Source organism: Erpetoichthys calabaricus, chromosome 6 (genome assembly GCF_900747795.2).
Source record: "Erpetoichthys calabaricus chromosome 6, fErpCal1.3, whole genome shotgun sequence".
In the NCBI taxonomy this organism is placed as follows: domain Eukaryota; kingdom Metazoa; phylum Chordata; class Cladistia; order Polypteriformes; family Polypteridae; genus Erpetoichthys; species Erpetoichthys calabaricus.
The window spans coordinates 7,383,044-7,402,340 of NC_041399.2; the positions used below are offsets into that span (position 1 = coordinate 7,383,044).

General features: G+C 42.3%; 1 protein-coding gene across 2 annotated transcripts in view; it reads right to left on the minus strand.

The window, feature by feature from the left end:
* Nucleotides 1-14,793, minus strand: part of snx16 (sorting nexin 16) — an 82,490-nt gene extending 67,697 nt beyond the window's left edge. For both annotated transcript variants that reach the window (XM_028803381.2, XM_028803380.2), the window contains exon 1: nucleotides 14,632-14,793. The gene's annotated coding sequence lies outside the window, so the exon portion shown is untranslated. The remainder of the gene's footprint in view (nucleotides 1-14,631) is intronic.
* Between the last annotated feature and the right edge of the window lie 4,504 nt (nucleotides 14,794-19,297).

Consider the following 19,297-nt stretch of genomic DNA (forward strand, 5'->3'; position numbering starts at 1 on the left):
ATTAAAGGCCTGGCTTTTGGTTTTTATCAGGACACTCGCAAGCCCAGACACTCAGACTCCTCACTCAGTCTCTCGAGCGCCCCAATCAGAGCCTCCATTGACTCCACGAAGATCACAGCTTCGTCAGTAAAGTCAAGATCCGTGAATCTTTCTTCACCAACAGATGCCCCACAGCCGCTGAAGCCCACGACCCTGCCCAACACCCAGTCCATACGAGCATTGAACAGAGTAGGAGCAGAACACACCGCTGATGAACCTCAGAATCAACTGGGAAAAATACAGAGGTCCTGCCTCCACTCTGCACAGCACTCACAGTACCAGTGTACAGGCCGGCCATAATATCCAGCAACCTCGAGGGGATCCCGCGAAGTCCCACAGGGCAGCTCGATCAACTGAGTCGAACACTTTACAAAAATCGATAAAGACTGCAAAGAAACTCTGCCGATATTCGCGTTTGCACTCCATGAGAATCCTCAGTGCAAGGATGTGGTCGATGGTAGATTTAAAACCAGACTGTCGATAAGCCCAAGCAGCAAGTAGCCTACTATCCCATCCTCCCACCGCCGCAGAAACGGTAAAAATCACTCTCCCAGCTCAAGCCTTCTTCATCAGGGAGTGAGGTACCTAGAACTGTATAAGCTAAATAATATATATCGTTCTTTGGAACACATGCATTTCATGTGCGTTCCGTATTTACAAAGATCTATGTAAGTGCAGCATGACAGAAATGTTGAACGCATACCTAAAAGACAAACTTTTTTCATGTTTTAGTACCAACGACAAAATTTTGACATGAACTGTATAATGTGTGAAGACTGAAGTCCAAATATCAAATAAGCACTTTCACAAAAGGTACAAGTATAACGAAACAAGTGCGCTTTTGTTATATATATATATGACTATAACCAAAGAAAAAGAAACTGGGTTAGAGTACTTCGTTGTAGCAACTTCTTTGGTAGTACAGCGGTAAGAGATGTTGACTCCTATTCAAAAGGTTGCGGGTTCGAGCCTTGCCGCGTCCCAAAATTAACGTTTTGAGTAGTGATCTGCTCTTATCGTTACTATTACACAATTAAAACATACATTTGATTTGAGTCTGTAACAGCCAGTGTAAATCTGTGGTACTTGTAAACGTTAGCATTTTTGTCATTCAGTTTTATTCTCTCAGTCACGTTCACGCTCCTTCTGATCTGACACTGCTGTTTTCAAATAAAGACGTGCTATAACAGAGGTGAACTCAGATGACGATGAGGGTTATACATAGGAGAAAGAGAACAGAAGCCCTCCCCGCAAGAGACGTCCACACACATACAAGAACAACACAGCTGTGTCAGTCGTAAAGGCAAAAGATGGCACCGTTTGGATGGAGCAACAGGTCGGGCGTCATCCTGCCTGTCAATCTGTCCCACACCTGTCCTTCAACGAAACAATACGGCTTACAGAGCTCGCCAAGGTATCGGGCAAAGTTCTGTTTGTGATTATGTTTTGTGATGGTCTTTACATAAGAAATATTTATATGTTACTTACATTAAAGCCAGATCGATTATTTACCTTGATTTATTTACGTATCTTCCTACAACGTAAAGTCACAAGTAGACTGCAGAGCTTAATGTGTTTGATCGACACAGGCATGATTGACTGACTGATTAATTCACTGACTATATTATCTGTCCCATGATTCTGTATTCTTGTTTTTTATGCTTTGGCTATTGTAGGCGCCTGAATTCACCCACCGCCTTCAACACGATCCAATCTCGGCTCCTTAGGGTCAAGCTGACAGAGATGGGAGTAGATTCATACCTGGTGTCATGGATCATGGACTATCTTACAGACAGACCTCAGTATGTGCGTCTCGGGAACTGCAGGTCTGACATTGTGATCAGCAGCACAGGAGCACCGCAGGGGACTGTACTTTCTCTAGTCCTGTTCAGCCAATATATATCGGACTTCCAATGCAACTCAGAGTTCGCTGACGACACTGCTATCGTGGGCTGCATCAGGAGTGGGCAGGAGGTGGACTATAGGAACCTAATCAAGGACTTTGTTAAATGGTGCGACTCAAACCACCTACAACTGAACACCAGCAAAACCAAGGAGCTGGTGGTGGATTTTAGGAGGACCAGGCCCCTCATGGACCCCATGATCATCACAGGTGACTGTGTGCAGAGGGTGCAGACCTATAAATACCTGGGAGTGCAGCTGGATGATAAGTTGGACTGGACTGCCAATACGGATGCTCTGTGTAAGAGAGGACAGAGCCGACTATACTTCCTTAGAAGGCTGGCGTCCTTCAACATCTGCAATAAGATGAAGCAGATGTTCTATCAGACGGTTGTGGCGAGCACCCTCTTCTACCCGGTGGTGTGCTGGGGAGGCAGCATAAAGAAGAGGGGCGCCACACACTTGGACAAACTGGTGAGGAAGGCAGGCTCTATTGTAGGCACGGAGCTGGACAGTCTGACATCTGTGGCAGAGCGACGGGCACTGAGCAGACTCCTGTCAATCATGGAGAATCCACTGCATCCACTGAACAGGATCATCTCCAGACAGAGGAGCAGCTTCAGCGACAGACTGCTGTCACCGTCCTGCTCCACTGACAGACTGAGGAGATCGTTCCTCACCCACACTATGTGACTCTTCAATTCCACCCAGGGGGGGTAAACGTTAACATTATACAAAGTTATTGTCTGTCTGTATACCTGCATTGTTATCACTCTTTAATTTAATATTGTTTTTTTTAATCAGTATGCTGCTGCTGCAGTATGGGAATTTCCCCTTGGGAATAAAGTATCTACCTAATAAAGTTTATCTAACCTAATTATAGAAAAAGGCACAATATTGTTCACCTGAATAAAAGAGGTAGTTTCAATTAAATTAAAGGGATTTCTGTTTTTTGTTATGATATCAAACAGGTAACAAGGATCGTGAAATTTCAACAATTATCAGTACTGACTACAAAAATTCTATGACATTGTTGTCGCCAATGACTTCCATATTTAGTGCTCAGTTGCCTCATAGGTGTTTTAGATATCCCCCTTGAAAAACAGGCCCTTTGATTTGCCTCATTTAGTCAGCTACACCGTGTCTTCATTCATGGCACCCATGAAGCCTTTTTGCTGCTCAAATCTCAAGCTGTTCAGTTCAGTCTAAAAATAAATCGATGAACAAGTGACCCCCGTCGCATTCTCCTGCACTCTTAGGAACAGAAGTCACGTTCGCATTCTCACCTGCCATCCTTTTAATAGGCTGCACACCAAATGGTCTCCAAATAGCCCCAAACACGAATCAGCTGTAAAAAGGACAAGCTGAAAAGGAGCGTGAAATTACAAAATACGAGAGGCGTTCAAATATAAACAGGAACTTACAAGCTATACTTTATTCAGTGTATACGAAGAAACGACGTACACTCTGTTTTTCAATGTAGTCTCCTGCCACTGCAATCCACTTGTTCCAGCGCTCAGGAATCTCTTTTGCCTGCATGTTGACCCATTCTTCTACTGCATCAATTACTTCCTCGTTTGACTTGAATTTCTTCCCTCTTAAAAATTCCTGAAGTGAACCGAAGAGATGACAGTCCCCCTCTGAATGACTTGCACCAATCATACACTCCAGACTGAGAGAGACGCTCTTCCCCAAACTGATTTTTAAGTCTTGAATAAATCTGAGATGGAATGACTCCTTTATTCATCAAAAATTTAATAATAATGCGCTGCGCAACACAACTATGTACCTCCTGCTTCAACATCAACAACAACAACAACATTTATTTATATAGCACATTTTCATACAAAAAGTAGCTCAAAGTGCTTTACATAATGAAGAAAAAAAAAAAAAAAAGAATAAAAGACAAAAAAGAAATTAAAATAAGACAACCTTAGTTAACATAATAAGGAGTAAGGTCCGATGGCCAGGGTGGACAGAAAAAACAAAAAAAAACTCCAGAAAGCTGGAGAAAAAAATAAAATCTGTAGGGGTTCCAGGCCACGAGACCGCCCAGTCCCCTTTGGGCATTCTACCTAACATAAATGAAATAGTCCTCTTTGTAGTTAGGGTTCTCACGGAGTCACTTGATGCTGATGGTTATACAGACTTCTGGCTTTTAATCCATCCATCATTGTTGGAACATCATGGTGCTTTGGGTAGATGTTGATTATAATAATAATTCTTTGCATTTATATAGCGCTTTTCTCACTACTCAAAGCGCTTAGCAATTACAGATTAAGGGCCTTGCACAAGGGCCCAACAGAGTAGAGTCCCTATTGGCATTGACGGGATTCGAACCGGAAACCTTCTGATTGCCAATGCAGATTCCTAGCCTCAGAGCCACCACACATTATAATGGACAGGAAGGAGGGAAAGACCAGCTAGCACTACTAATGACAAATTCAGACATGCACTCTTTTTAAGAATAGAGCATGAAAATCCCTGTGTATCAATGAACGCCCCTCGTACAAAACTGCGCAGTCTACATTCAGGGCTTCCTAGAGCCATACTCAGCCGAGGAGTTCTGCTTACTCAAACAGTGCTGCTGACAGCCAAACACAAAGGTCCGTACCAAACAAATGTAGAGAGAGAGAGAGAGAGAGAGAGAGAGAGAGAGAGAGAGAGAGAGAGATAGATAGATAGATAGAGAGAGAGATAGATAGATAGAGAGAGAGAGAGAGAGAGAGAGAGAGAGAGAGAGATAGATAGATAGATAGATAGATAGATAGATAGATAGATAGATAGATACTTTATTAATCCCAAGGGGAAATTCACATAAATTTAAATCTCATTGCTAATAAGCAGCCATTAAAACAGTTAATGCAGCTGTTAAAGATTAAAATAAGCAATTAAGGGTGGAGAACCTTAACAAGAGAGACCACTAAAATGAAGCATCAAAATGCCACTTAAGCAATAAGGGCTTCATCAGCAATAATTGACTTGTCATTAAGAAACTGGGCTGGAACAAAAAACTGCAGCCACTGTGGCTCTCCAGGACAGACATTGCCCACCCCTTCCATAAATAATAATAATAATAACAATAGTACATTTTATTTATATAGCACCTTTCCCATGTTCAAGGCGCTTCACAGAGTCTTAGAAAAAACAGCAGGGTATAAAGAACATTGGATACAAATGTTTTCCTGAACAGAACAATGAAACAGATAACAAAGCATTAAATAGAATAAAGAACAATAAACCAGAGTAAAATATTAAATTCATTACTAAAAGAAAAACCTAACAAATAATCTAATTTGTGATATAACAGACACACAAATCATCCTGAGCACCTGGACAGAGAGGTAAACTGAAAGAAAGGGCAAGAAAGTTAAAAGCCTTCCTAAACAGATGAGTTTTAAGTTGTTTTTTAAAAGAATGAATGGAGTCGGCTGATCTCATTAATTTCAGGATGTCATTCCAGAGTCTGGGTGCTATGGAGCTGAAGGCCCTGCTGTCACCCATAGAGTGTAGATTAGTGTGAGGCACAACAAGATTACCAGAATCAGAGGACCTTAGTAAGTGGACAGGAGCAGAGTGATGGAAAAGGTCACTGATGTAGTCCGGTGCGAGGCCATTTAAAGCTTTGTAGGTTATTAATAGAATTTGATATTCAATCCTGTAGGACACATGGAGCCAGTGAAGGCGAAGCAGGATGGGTGTGATGTGCTCGCTGTTGCTGGGTCGTGTAAGGACTCTTGCAGACGAGTTTTGAACACTCAAGCCCGTCGCTTAAGTAAGACACGCCCACATAGTTTCCCAAGTAACGCTCAGCACTAACACCGTTGCCACTCTTACAGCCCGAGTAATCCTCGGGTGTGACGCTTACGCAAGACGCGTCTATACAGTTGGCCGAGTGACGCTCAGGACTAATACTTGTTGCACTGTTCTTACAGCCTGAGTGACATTAATTAAAATGGGGGGGTGGTGATCTCATTTTCACAGCAGGTATCATTATCATAGAAAACTCTTCTTCCTGTATATTTCATGCACAGATTAACTCTTTCAGGGCTCATGTCGAATTTTGTCAAAATTCAGGGGTAGAGGATTGTAATTGGCTGTAAACTGCGATAAAACTCGCCCTTATGTTTTAGTTCAACTCTCTTTGCTAGAAGGAAAGTTAAGTAGCTTTGTCGATTTATCCTCAATTCCCTGCATGAGTAGCAAAGAGCAAACAACATCTAAAATGGCATTGACACCTGGCAAATAACATGCCATGGACGTTTTACGCATTATCGTTGAATCGGACTCGGACTTGGAATTTGATACATGTGATCAGCAGATGCATATTGAAAATTAAAGTGAGGTACCAGCATCAGCTGATCAGTCCCCAGTTGACTGTGGTGCTGAACACGTTTATGTAGCCGATACGCCTACAGCAGCGTTCGCCTGGGAGGACCACCACTTATGACGACAAAAGGTACAAACCATATTGCGTCACATTGTGACTGCTACCACTGCCCTACCATGCATTCCTGCTGGCCATCGAGGTGCCCCCGTGCAGCTACTGCCACCAGAGATGCCAAACATACGCCAACAGCAGCCACAGCATGTAGCAACAGACGTTTTATCTTGAGTTATGTGTGAAACCATTGCTTTCTGTGCTTTTCAGAAAACTGAGTTTTCTGGAAAAAGTATTCAGCCCTCAAAGAGTTAAAACTTATAGTGTGAACACTGTCATTAAAATCAGGATAGATAGGAGGAATTTGTAAAATTTTGCCTTCTATAATTTGAAAATCTCCATATGCTTATCATTGGTAAAAATTGAAAGCCGTACACCAGGGGTGGGCAATATCGGTCCTGGAGAGCCACAGTGGCTGCAGGTTTTCATTCCAACCCAGTTGTTTAATTAGAAACCAATCCTTACCAATCTCAGACCTTATTTAATCTTTCGGCTTGTTACTCTGCAATGTAAGGTTCTTGTATCATAGATCTTTTTCCTTTCCAAGGATATCATCCAAATGATTTTTGAGCCTAAAACATATAACTTTCAGTCTGTCACATTTTTTATTAAATCAAACAGTGCAGAATGAACACACACACACAGAGGTGTAAATGGCACAAAGCTAGATGGAGAACTTCAGGCAGCGATAGATAGATAGATAGATAGATAGATAGATAGATAGATAGATAGATAGATAGATAGATAGATAGATAGATAGATAGATAGATAGATAGATAGATAGATAGATAGATAGATAGATAGATAGATAGATAGATAGATAGATAGATAGATAGATAGATAGATAGATAGATAGATAGATAGATAGATAGATACTTTATTAATCCCCAAGGGGAAATTCACATACTCCAGCAGCAGCATACTGATAAAAACAATATTAATTAAACAGCAATAAAAACAGTCCCAGTCCCCTAAGGCGCTACCCAGATACATTGCTGTTGGTATAAAAGGACCCCCAGTTATGTTTCTTGACAGACTTCTGCTGAATAATTCATCGGCTGAGTGCTGGTGTGTCACAGAGAGAGGATGCGCAGCGTTGTTCATAATGGCTTTGTTCTCATTCTCTCCTTCACTATGACCTCCAGGGGGTCCCTAGTGTGTCCCATAACTGATCCTGCCCTTTTAATTAGCTTATAGATTCGGTGGGCCTCTCCTAAAGTGACGTTACCATCCCAACACACCACAAAGGCCAACACAGAGTTGCAGAAGATGTGAGAGATATGATTTCCAAACATTAACTCATTAATGCAAGACGAGAGAAACTGTCTTAAAGGAAGCAACCTCTGAAAAGGATTAAGGGGTTCGTGTTGATACCACATTTTTGTCATCTAAGCAATGAGCAGAAGGTACTGAAAAGACAAATGAAATGTCAGATTAGATTTAAAAACTGCTGAATATAAATGAAGGAACTCTGTGTTTAGACAACACACTCATGAGACCACATCTGGAGTAGTGTGTGCAATTCTGGTGACCACGCTACAAGAAAGACATAGCAGCGCTGGAAGCTGTGAAGAGGAGAGCAGTCAGGTGCATCCCAGGACTTAAGGACACGCTGAACGATTCCTTGCCTGAAAGTCCTCACTGTGTGCAATGCTATTCATAAGTTTCTTCTGTGATTCAGAAATCTAGCTCGGCCACTTGTCAGCTTGATCCCAGTGCCTACTCGACTGGTAAAAGCCTGCTTGCCTTCACTTCTAACCAATGTCATTCAGTCCTCTCTGAGATCTGGGTTGGTTCCTTTATCCACTCCAGCCACCATAAAAAAAACCTCACACTGGTTCCATTCCATCTGAACTTGTGTGGTGCTGAGGTGTCACCCATTGCATGGCTACATTCAGGTCCCAATCAGGGATCCGGAGTTGGTTCGTCATGTGGTGGGTGCAGCAATGCACCGTATCAATGCCTGTTCCTAACCTCTCCTCCTCCTCCTCCTATATCAAATCTACCATTCATTTCCAAACTTCTTGAAAACAGAGGCAGCACAGTTTAATGCTCATCTCACAGATAACAACCTGCTTGAGACGTTTCAGTCTGACTTTCATCCAAAACGTAGCACTGAAACAGCCTTGGTGAAGGTCACTAATGACCTGGTGATGGCTGCTGATGCTGGGCTTTGAACAACTTGCCTTATCTCACATACTATAGCACTGTCGGACGACCGGAATTTTCTAGGGGTGCCGCGAAAACTTTTGTAAAATATTTAAAATTGCTAGTGTTTTTGAACTTTTGGAAGCTCTTATCTCTGTGAGCAAGGTTTTTCAACACTTACGGAAATGAAGTCTAAGAAACGTGAGAGACTTCAAATGATCGACAAGGAAATGCGCATCTGTCTTTCGAAAATTGATCCTCGCATCAATCTCATATGTGCTGAAAAACAATCTCAACGTTCACATTAATTAAATTTAAGATTTATCCTTTGATTCCTTTATTAATAAATTGTCCATAGATTGTGTCGTCACGACTTTATTTATTGGCAGTCCCTCAGGTGCGCCGCGAAAGAAAATTTTTGGACTTGCCTTTTGCTGTACTATAGTGATCCCTCGCCTATCGCGGAAGTTACGTTCCAGACCCATCAGCGATAGGTGAAAATCTGCGACCATATACATAAACATTTTGTTATAGTTTAAGCCTTAAAATACCCCTCCCACATGCTTTAAACACGTGTAAACTTATTAAAACATACTTTGTAAACACATATGATATGTGGATGTCGGGCTAAGGATATGAGTAACATCTCTCTATTATAAAACATTTTAACGTCACGCAAGACAAGGCAGTGAGACAGAAGAACAGCTGCTGTACATGCTTTTAAATGATCGACACACTGAGCGACAAGCAGAACAGGCATCTTGGCAGAAGCAGCACAAAGCCAGCAGCTGATCCGTCCACTTCTGCTTAGTGTGCGTTCAGCTCCACACCTTCACAATGCGAGCGGGAGAGACGCGAAATGGCAGGAGCGTAGTGCGCCTCCAGTGGGGATAGGTGATAGCTTTATTAATCCCAAGGGGAAATTCACAAATTTACAATTCACAAGTTTACTGCCATTCCCCACCCTCCGTACTCCCCTGATTTAGCACCGTCTAATTTTATTTCCTAAGATGAAGATGAGGCTCATGGGACGCAGATTTGAGACGGCGGAGGAGATCCAAGCGGTAACAACCGACGTCTTGAACACACTGACAAAAAACGACTTCCAGAGGTGCTTCGAAAGGTTGAAATCTCACTGGGATTGGGGTATCAACTTAGCGGGTGACCATTTTGAAGGAACTGTTCACCATTAATTGTTATTTGGTGTGTATGCTTTTAAATAAATGCATTCCGGGAACTTTTGGATCGCACCTCGTATGTAACAATTCCCATGAAAATAACAATCTCTTTAAATTGTTTATCTGGTAAACCAAACACGGGGGTGGGCGAGCGAAGTGAGCAGGGGGCGGAGCCCCCTAGTAATAATAATAATATTAATACATCCGCGATATAGCGGGAGCGCGATAGCTGAACTACGATATAGCGGAGGACCACTGTATTTTGTTGAATCGGTTAGCCACCATTGGCGTTATCGATACTCCTTTTATATGGCTTACTTCATAACTGTCTAATCGTACTCAGTTTGTTCATTTAACAAAAACTCTCGATCACGATCCCTCCCAGTCACTAGTGGTGTACCCCAGAGATCGATGCTTGGCCCCCTTATTATTTTTAATATATCTATTCCCTGTAGGCGACGTTTATAAGAAATTCGGAATTGATTTGCATTGTCTGTTTTTGTTTTCTTTACATTTTATTTTATTAAAATCAAAAAACATTCCATACATGCAAGTCAAATTTAACTGAATTTTGTTCCTTTCTCTCTATTAAATGAAATTACTTTTTCAAATATTTGGCTCTGAGATTTGTAAGGGCTCGTTAATACTTTACGCTCAGAACGCATACGTGCACGCATCATGGCTGCCACACGTTCCCAGCGTTCATTTGACTCCGTCCTCTGAGCAGGTCCTCAGAAATTAACGTGACGTTTGCGCGAGTTGCATTACCAGCAAAAAGTCGGGGGGTTTGTGCAGTGTGATAAAAGTTGGAACGTGACATCAGAGTCTCTGTTTACTATCTACATGTGACAGAAAGCCGCTTTGAGGATCGGTGTGCGTGCTTCGATGTTTGATGAATGGTTCAATGTGGTGAAGCAAAATGCCAACATACAGATGCATTCGTGGTGCTTTTATATTCAAGCATCGCATATTCCCGATCGTAATGACGCGATACATTTTAAAAGTCTAACATACTATCTTTTTTGCAACTTCACAACAGCAACATAATGAACAGCGCTGTGTTTGAGCCACAGAGAAAAAAAATTAAGGACATGGTGAAAACGTGTATTTTGTGATTAAAGTGGAAATTTCTGGCTTTAATCTCGAAATGTCCACTTTAATGATAAAGTAAACTACGAGGTTAAAGCAGACCATCGTAAACGTCATCCCAGTTTTTAATCGCTACGAGCTTCTTGCACCTGACAGCAGCAGCAAGCAGCAATAGATTACCACACAGAGCACATCACATGTATGATATTCCAACTCTCTGCACATTTAGAATCCTTAGATTTATACTTGATAGCACTTTCATGATGAAATGCATTAAAATATGTATGTTACATTTTACAGATAAATCGTTAATTTCGTTTAAATAATGAAAACTGTTAATAATGACACACATGGGGGTGACACGGTGGCGGAGCGGTAGCACTGCTGTCTCGCAGGGAGTCACGTCCCTGGTGCTCCCTGCCTGGAGTTTTCATGTTTTCCTGGTGGGTTTCCACAGTTTGCTCCGATTTCCTTCCAAAGATATGCAGATCTGGTGACACTAAAATGACTCCAGTGTATGTGAGTGCTGGTATTCATCTTGCGATGACCTGAAGCCCCGTCTGAGGTATTGTTTCAGTCTCGTCCCCAATGCTTGCTGGAATGGACACATCCCTGGATTGATGGATTTAATCATTAAACATCCTTTTCACAGATATTGCGTTAAGGTGTCATCGGAATTTAATTGGATGTTCCAGGCAATTCACATCACAGCGATGCCGAACCTGTTCTCCCCGTGATAATATCTCGCATTGCCACCTGGTGGATTCCTCCAGATTTATATAAAGTACGCGCGCGAGAATAAACAGTAAAAACGCTTGCGTAGCAGGAGTGACCGCTGCAGCATGCGTCACGTCGTATGAAGTATAAACCCGGCCTTAATAGTCTCTGCAAAAGCTATTCTAACGGGAAACTGTTAATGTTTTAATACGAATGGCATATCCGAACGCGAAGCGTGTATGGAATGCTCTCTGCGTTGCTACCACAGAACGCTCGTTCTGATAATACGCTTGAACAACAAAGCCCCGATGTTCACCGGTCCAACTTATGATGGGTACTGAAAACGGTAGAAACCTAAACTACCGAATGAGACCACCTAGCCCATCTCTCTACCCCCACTACAGCCCGGACAGCTCTCCCTCGAAATGTGGGAGATAATAATAATAATAAATAATACATTTTATTTATATAGCGCCTTTCCCATGCTCAAGGCACTTCACTGTGTTTAAGAAAGAATGGCAGGGTATACAGTACAGAGCACTGTATAAAACCTAATTAATAAATAAAGAAGAGTAAGATAGTAAATTCAGAGAAAAGCCCAACAGACAACATAATTGATGGTCTCGCACACACACACACACACACACACACAGGTTACATGAGCATCATGACATGGAGGTAAACTGAGAGAAGGATAATAAAGTCAAGCAGAGCTAAAAGCCAAACTGAACAGATGAGTTTGGAGTTGTTTTTGAAAAGAATTCATGGAGTCAGCTGACCTGATTCATTTCGGTAGGTCATTCCAGAGTCTGGGCGCTATACAGCTGAAGGCCCTGCTGTCACCTATGGAGTAAGATTTCCAGAATCAGAGGACCTTAGTGGGCGGACAGGCACATAGTGACGGAGAAGGTCACTGATGTAGTTTGGTGCAAGGTCAGGTATATGTGTATGTGCACATGCATGTTTTTTTTTTGGTTTTATGATTTTATTAGGATTGGCTCCAGCAGACCCCCGTGACCCTGTGTTTGGATTCGGCGGGTTGGAAAATGGATGGATGGATGGATGGATTTTATTAGGGCGGCACGGTGGTGCAGTGGGTAGCGCTGCTACCTCACAGTTAGGAGACGTGAGTTTGCTTCCCGGGTCCACCCTACGTAGAGTTTGCTATCACAGAACGCTCGTTCTCATAATACGCTTGAACAACAAAGCCCCGATGTTCACCGGTCCAACTTATGATGGGTACTGTAAATGGTAGAACCTAACCTACCAAATAAGACCACCTAGCCCATCTCTCTACCCCCACTACAGCCCGGACAGCTTTCCCTCAAAATGTGGGAGATAATAATAATAATAATAATAAATACACACAGTCCAAAGACATGCAGGTTAGGTGCACTGGCGATTCTAAATTGTCCCTAGTGTGTGCTTGGTGTGTGTGTGTGTGTGTGTGTGTGTGTGTGTGCGCGCCCTGCCCAGGGTTTGTTTCCTGCCTTGCACCCTGTGTTGGCTGGGATTGACTCCAGCAGACCCCCGTGACCCTGTGTTAGGATATAGCGGGTTGGATAATTTTATTATCTGCACAGTGTCTTTGGGTGTTTAGAATGGTGCCTTGAAATAAAATGCATTATTATCATTATTATTATGGAATTCAGTTTTGTCTTCATTCTCTCTCATTGCTATGTCCTCCCTTGGGGGGTCCCATCACTAAGCCTGCCCTTTTCATGAGTTTGTTGATTCGGTGGGCCTCTCTTGAAGTGATGTTATTAGCTCAGCACACCACAGTGTAGAAGCCAGCAGTGGCCATTACATAATCTTAGCTGTATTTTCCAATCAGCTCAATGGTATCTTGTTAAAAAGAAAAAAAATTCCAATATATACAAAAAATATGAAAATCTCTGGGTGTGTCCAAACTTTTGGCTGGTATTGTATGCAGTGTGTACACAGCTGAGGTGTGCGCGTCTCATTTGTAAGACAGGCAACAATGTGCTCAGCCAACATACGTTACCAGAAGTAAAACAACACGCTGGCACGAGAATGTCTTTTTTTTTTTAAACCATATTTCCCAGAAAATGATCAATGCACCCTAAGAGTACTACTAATCAATATGTTTATTAAACAAACACATTTCTTAAACTGTTAATATTAAACATATCCCTGCTCACAATTCAGCAGACTTGGAAAATGGTTACGGCACAGTGTGTATGAACAGCACTGTAGGAAACATTTATGCATAAACATAACCAGTTTTATTTAAAATAAGCAGGATAACTTAAGGGGGAAAAAAAAATCAAGAATAAGCCTGTGACTTGTCATAAAATGCAGAAGCTGCTGCATCCACCCCTGCCTGAAGGGAAACACATGAGGCAGCAAGTGCCCTTTGACTCCATGGAAGCAACAAACAGGGCTAATCTGGGCTGACTCGAGTTCCCCTCCTTATAATATTTACTCTCTGATTCTGATAGACTTAAATTGTTACGTAAAACTTCATTTAAAAGCACATATGTAAAGAGGAGGGAGTGTCTACTGCCACATTAGGGAGCTATATAAAATGAGACTTAATGAGAAAACAGCAAATCATTTTAAACTTCATGAAACAAAATAATCAAGAATCCTAGAAAGAAAACCAGACACGTCGTCCGTCGGGATTCTTTTCCCAGTCGCTGTCCTCCATATGCTGTGCAGCTGTTTCAACTTTTTTAGGACACCACTTTTTTAGGACACCGCGTCTGCAATTCACTCGAAAGAGAGCAAGCTGTTCCAGTTTTAGGATCACCAAAAAATAAAAAATCTGTTAAAACGCAAAATGGTCTGTAGCATTACAAACCACTCAGAATCTGTACACACATTTGACAAGTTAATCCGAATAAAAGCGAAAGGGCGATCGTTTATTTGACAGGATTCGACGATCTCATTCGGCGGCGAATACAATGAAAAGGGAACCAAAGATCTCAAGAAAAGGAAAGTTGTTTAAACTCAAATGCCACTGCGGCTCCACTGGCAGGAGGCGTGCAAATTTCGGTTTGTTTGCTTCCTACCCTCACGCATAAACAACATCATGTGCTTCTTGCTTGTCACTAACGCGCTATCATAACCACCCCAGGCCCATCATCTACTTACCGCTTCAATCTAACATGTCCATCCTTGTTCTCGAGTGGTGAAACACTCTTCTCGCGGCTTCTACCTGTACCTTTTTTTTTGGGGTGGTTCTTATTTTAGATTTAATTTCATTCTCTCATCAGAATCCCAGGTAACACGCACACGCGCTTTACGCGCTCCCGACGCGATTACGTCAGCACGCTCATGAGAACCCACCCCTCGCCCAATCACAAAGTGCTGTTTCTCTAGATGGGCGGTGCTCCGGGTCTGAGGAGTCATTGCAGCTTCAGACTGGCATTAGAGGGGTGACGCTCGGAAGATCGAGACAGTTTACAATGTTAGGTCTTAATAATTTTGGTTTCTGACGTGAAATTAATATAAAGAACAATGATTGTCAAGAACGGGGTGAATGAAGCAGGAGTGCGGGCAATAAATCATACACTTTGATCAGTCTGATGACTATGCATTACTTAAAGGATATACAGATGATTCGCACTGAGCTAATTCACTGCTAATTTCAAAGTTAGAAGGTGTCACTACAAACAATTAATCACAAATTTCCAGTTTCTTTACTGTTATTTCCCAGCGCCTGTGGAGCAGGACTACATGTGTACTAAGTACAATAGGTTGATGTCGCCATTGAGCGTGTTAGAACCTGGAAAGTTGCTGTGTCTTTCCGGGTTTTTACTTTTTATTGTAACGTCGTTAGTTATATTATTATTAATATGTCATTTCATATCTGTCTAATCATAGATGGATACTTAAATAGATATGAAAGATACTATAAGTTAGTGTAATGGCAGAATGAACTCTTTTAGGTGGTTCGCTCTTCTCAAGTACAGCGCTCTGTAGCCCGGAGCCTCCACACTGGAGCTCCAAGTAGGTGGAGTTGACTCGAGTGGGTGGTTTTTAAGTAGGCGGAGTTGGCTCCAATGGGCACCAATAGAATCCTGCTGCAGACTCCCATAAACTCCGCCCAAGTCAAGTCAATTGTATTTATAGAGCACATTTAAAACAACAGAAGTTGACCAAAGTGCTGTACAGCTTCTATTAATACACAAATACATATATAGATACAGTAAATAAATACCCCAAAAATAATAAAATACATTAGTTAAAAAAAAAGTTTAAAAAGCTAAGATAGGCTTTCACGCTGGATTTAAAAGTGACCAAATTTGGTGCTGATCTTATATGAATAGGCTGGCTGTTCCAAAGTTTAGGGTCAGCTACTGCAAAACTATGGTCCCCTGTAAGCTTAAGTCTAGATCTCGGCACGACCGATAACTTGTGGCTAGAGGCCCAGTTACACTTTGGTTAATATTAGGGTTGTGGGAGGGTTACCTGACCTGCAATACAGTCCAGTACACCAGTGCTCCCTTCTGTTGAGGAGGTTATAGCTTTGCTAATTTATCACATTTATCTGCTAATCCACCTATCTTGGTATCATCAGCAAAGTTAACCAGCTTGTTATTTATATCCATCCATCCATCCATTATCCAACCTGCTATAACCTAACACAGGGTCACGGGGGTCTGCTGGAGCCAATCCCAGCCAACACAGGGCGCAAGGCAGGAAACAAAACCCGGGCAGGGCGCCAGCCCACTGCAGGGCACACACACACACACACACTCCAAGCACACACTAGGGACAATTTAGGATCGCCAATGCACCTAACCTGCATGTCTTTAGACTGTGGGAGAAAAACCGGAGCACCTGGAGGAAACCCACACAGACACGGGGAGAACATGCAAACTCGATGCAGGGAGGACCTGGGAAGTGAACCCGGGTCTCCTTACTGCGAGGCAGCACCGCTTCCGCTGCGCCACTGTGCCGCCTTGTTCCTTATATTCCTATCTAAATCATTTATAGATATTAAAAATAGCAGCGGCTTAGCGCTGACCCCTGCTGGTCACCACTCTTAACTTCACCCAATTCTGATGAGGTTCCTCACACCATCACCCTCTGAGCCAATGCTGCACCCATCTACACGCCACGCCCTGAACTGCCACTTCTTTTAGTTTGATGCCCACCCTCTCATGTGGCACCTCATCAAATGTTTTCTGAAAGTCCAAATCAATAATATCATGAACTCCACTCCAGTCGTATCCTTTTTTTGCTTCCTCATAGAATACCAGCATGTTAATAAAACACAACCTCCTCATGCTGACTGTTCAGTAAAACTCCTGTCCTTGCCATGTGCTGTTCAATCTTATCCTCCATTAATTCACCTTTGATGCATGTAAAGCTTACTGGCCTGTAGTTACTTGCATGTGCCCGATTGCCGTTTTTACATTAAAAGATAATATTTGCCATTATCAAGTTTTGAATGTATTAAAGATCAAAACACGAAATATTTCACTTACTGGAAGTATTCAGACCCTTATTTCAGTACTTTGTGGAAGCTCCTTTGGCATTCAAGCTTTGATTCCTCTTAGATAAGTCTCTACAAGCTTTGCACACCTGGATTTGGGCAGTTTATCCCAAGTTTCTTGGCAAATCCCATCCAGCTCCATTAGGTTGGATAGGAAGCGTCTGTAAACGGCCTTCTTCGGGTCTCTCCACAAATATACTTTGGGGTTTAAGTCTAGGCTTTGATGGGACCGCTCGAGAACACGTGGATATTTGCCACTCCATTGTTGCCTTGGCTCACTGCCATGCTGAAAGGTGCGTTGTCACCCCAATATGAGGTCACATGTACTCTGAGGCAGGTTTTCTTCAAGGTCCTCTCTGTATTTGGCTGCATTCATCCTTCCTTCAATTCTGCCCCTGAGAAGCACCCCAAAGGCATGATGTTGCCACCGCCATGCATCACTGAAGGGATGGTATTAGGCAGATGATGAGCAGTGCCTGGTCTTTGCCCAACACAGTGCTTAGAGTTTTACCCAGACAGGCCAATCTTGGTCTCATCAGACCAGAGAATCTTTTTTTCTTCATATTCTCAGAGTCCTTTAAACTGTCATACGCTTTTCACTCACAAGTGTCTTCTGTTGAGCCACTCCACCATAAAGATAAGATGGCTGGCTAAGATGGCTGTACAGTTGTGGCCAAAAGTTTTAAGAATGACCCAAGTGTTGGTTTTCACAAAGTTTGCTACTTCTGTGTTTTTAGATCTTTTTGTCAGATGTTTCTCTGGTGTACTGAAGTAGATTTACAAGCAGTTCAAAAGTTTCAAAGGCTTTTATTGACAATGACAAGAAGTTTATGCACAGAGTCCATATTTGCAGTGTTGGTCCTTCTCTCTTTTTCAATTCACCCTGGCAGGCTGTCTGTCCATCAACTTCTGGGCCAAATCCTGACTGATGGCAGCCCATTCTTGCAGAATAAGTGCTAGGAGTTTGTCAGAATTGGTGGGTTCTTGAGGATTGACCACAAGTTCTCAATGCGTAGAACTCCTGACTATGGACCCCAAAATGTCGATGTTTTGTTCCCTGAACAACTTAGTTCTCACTTTTGTGCCTTATGGCCTGGTGTTCCATCATGTTGGAAAAAGCATAGTTGGTCACCAAACTTGTGTCGGCTGACCGGCAACTACACCACCTTCACCTGTGGCCTGGCAACCTGAGGGGCGTCAGACAGACACACCGTACTTCTAATAACTTCCCCAATCGGCGGTCAAAATTAAGAAAAAGGACAAACATTATGTAAAATAATAAAGTGAATATACATATTAAAGAAAAAGAAGTGAAACAAAATACCAAACAGTATGAATATCTCACCTCTCCCCTCCCCTAACACCCCCAAACCTCACAAATGAATGGCAGAATCTTCTTATATAATACACTACCCTGCCTGTCTGCTTGTCTAACCAGGATTTTAAAATCACCTGTAGCTTGCAAACCATTTGACCTCTTGACCTGAAATTTGGTACACACATACTACGTGATGTCCACTATGCGCTTTCAGGGTGATGATTGACCTCCCAGGTTATTCCTCTTTTTATTTTTATTTTATTTTATTGTAGAGTCAACTCTTGGCAGCGGCAAGCAGGGCGGCGGTGTGGTGCATTTGTACGGGCACCGTTCTCATTCCCTACCACCTTTGCCGTCACCTCCCCTACCTCTTCATATCTTAGATCATTCTTGAGATAGATTGAAGACTTAAGTGCCAGCTTAAGTGAAAAATTAAGAAAAACGTACTAAGTAAGTGCAACACAAAAGCTAACTTAATCAGTTTTAACACGAAAAGATGCTGACGGGAGAAAAGAAAAAGCGGGCCGATAGGGTGAAGAAAAGAAGAGCTGCTCAGGAAACAGCAAGCGCATCAACCTTTGAGCAAATGAACAGTAAACGTACAGAGAAAGAGGAGGAAAATTAGGAATAATCAAGTCAAGTGTATTTACTGCACGATATCGGGCACTGCGCCGTTACTGGTATTATAATAAACGGTGCAGCAGTGCAAACCCTCCCTTGACCCTACACTGAACATTAAACAGATATGACGCACACCAAACACATAACACACATTAAATCCAGGAAGTCGTGCAGAGAATGACTAATGGAAATGGCCTTAGACCGGTTAGAAACTGTCCAACGGTAACTGCAATATATAAGCACTAGATAGATAGATAGATAGATAGATAGATAGATAGATAGATAGATAGATAGATAGATAGATAGATAGATAGATAGATAGATAGATAGATAGATAGATAGATAGATAGATAGATAGATAGATAGATAGATAGATA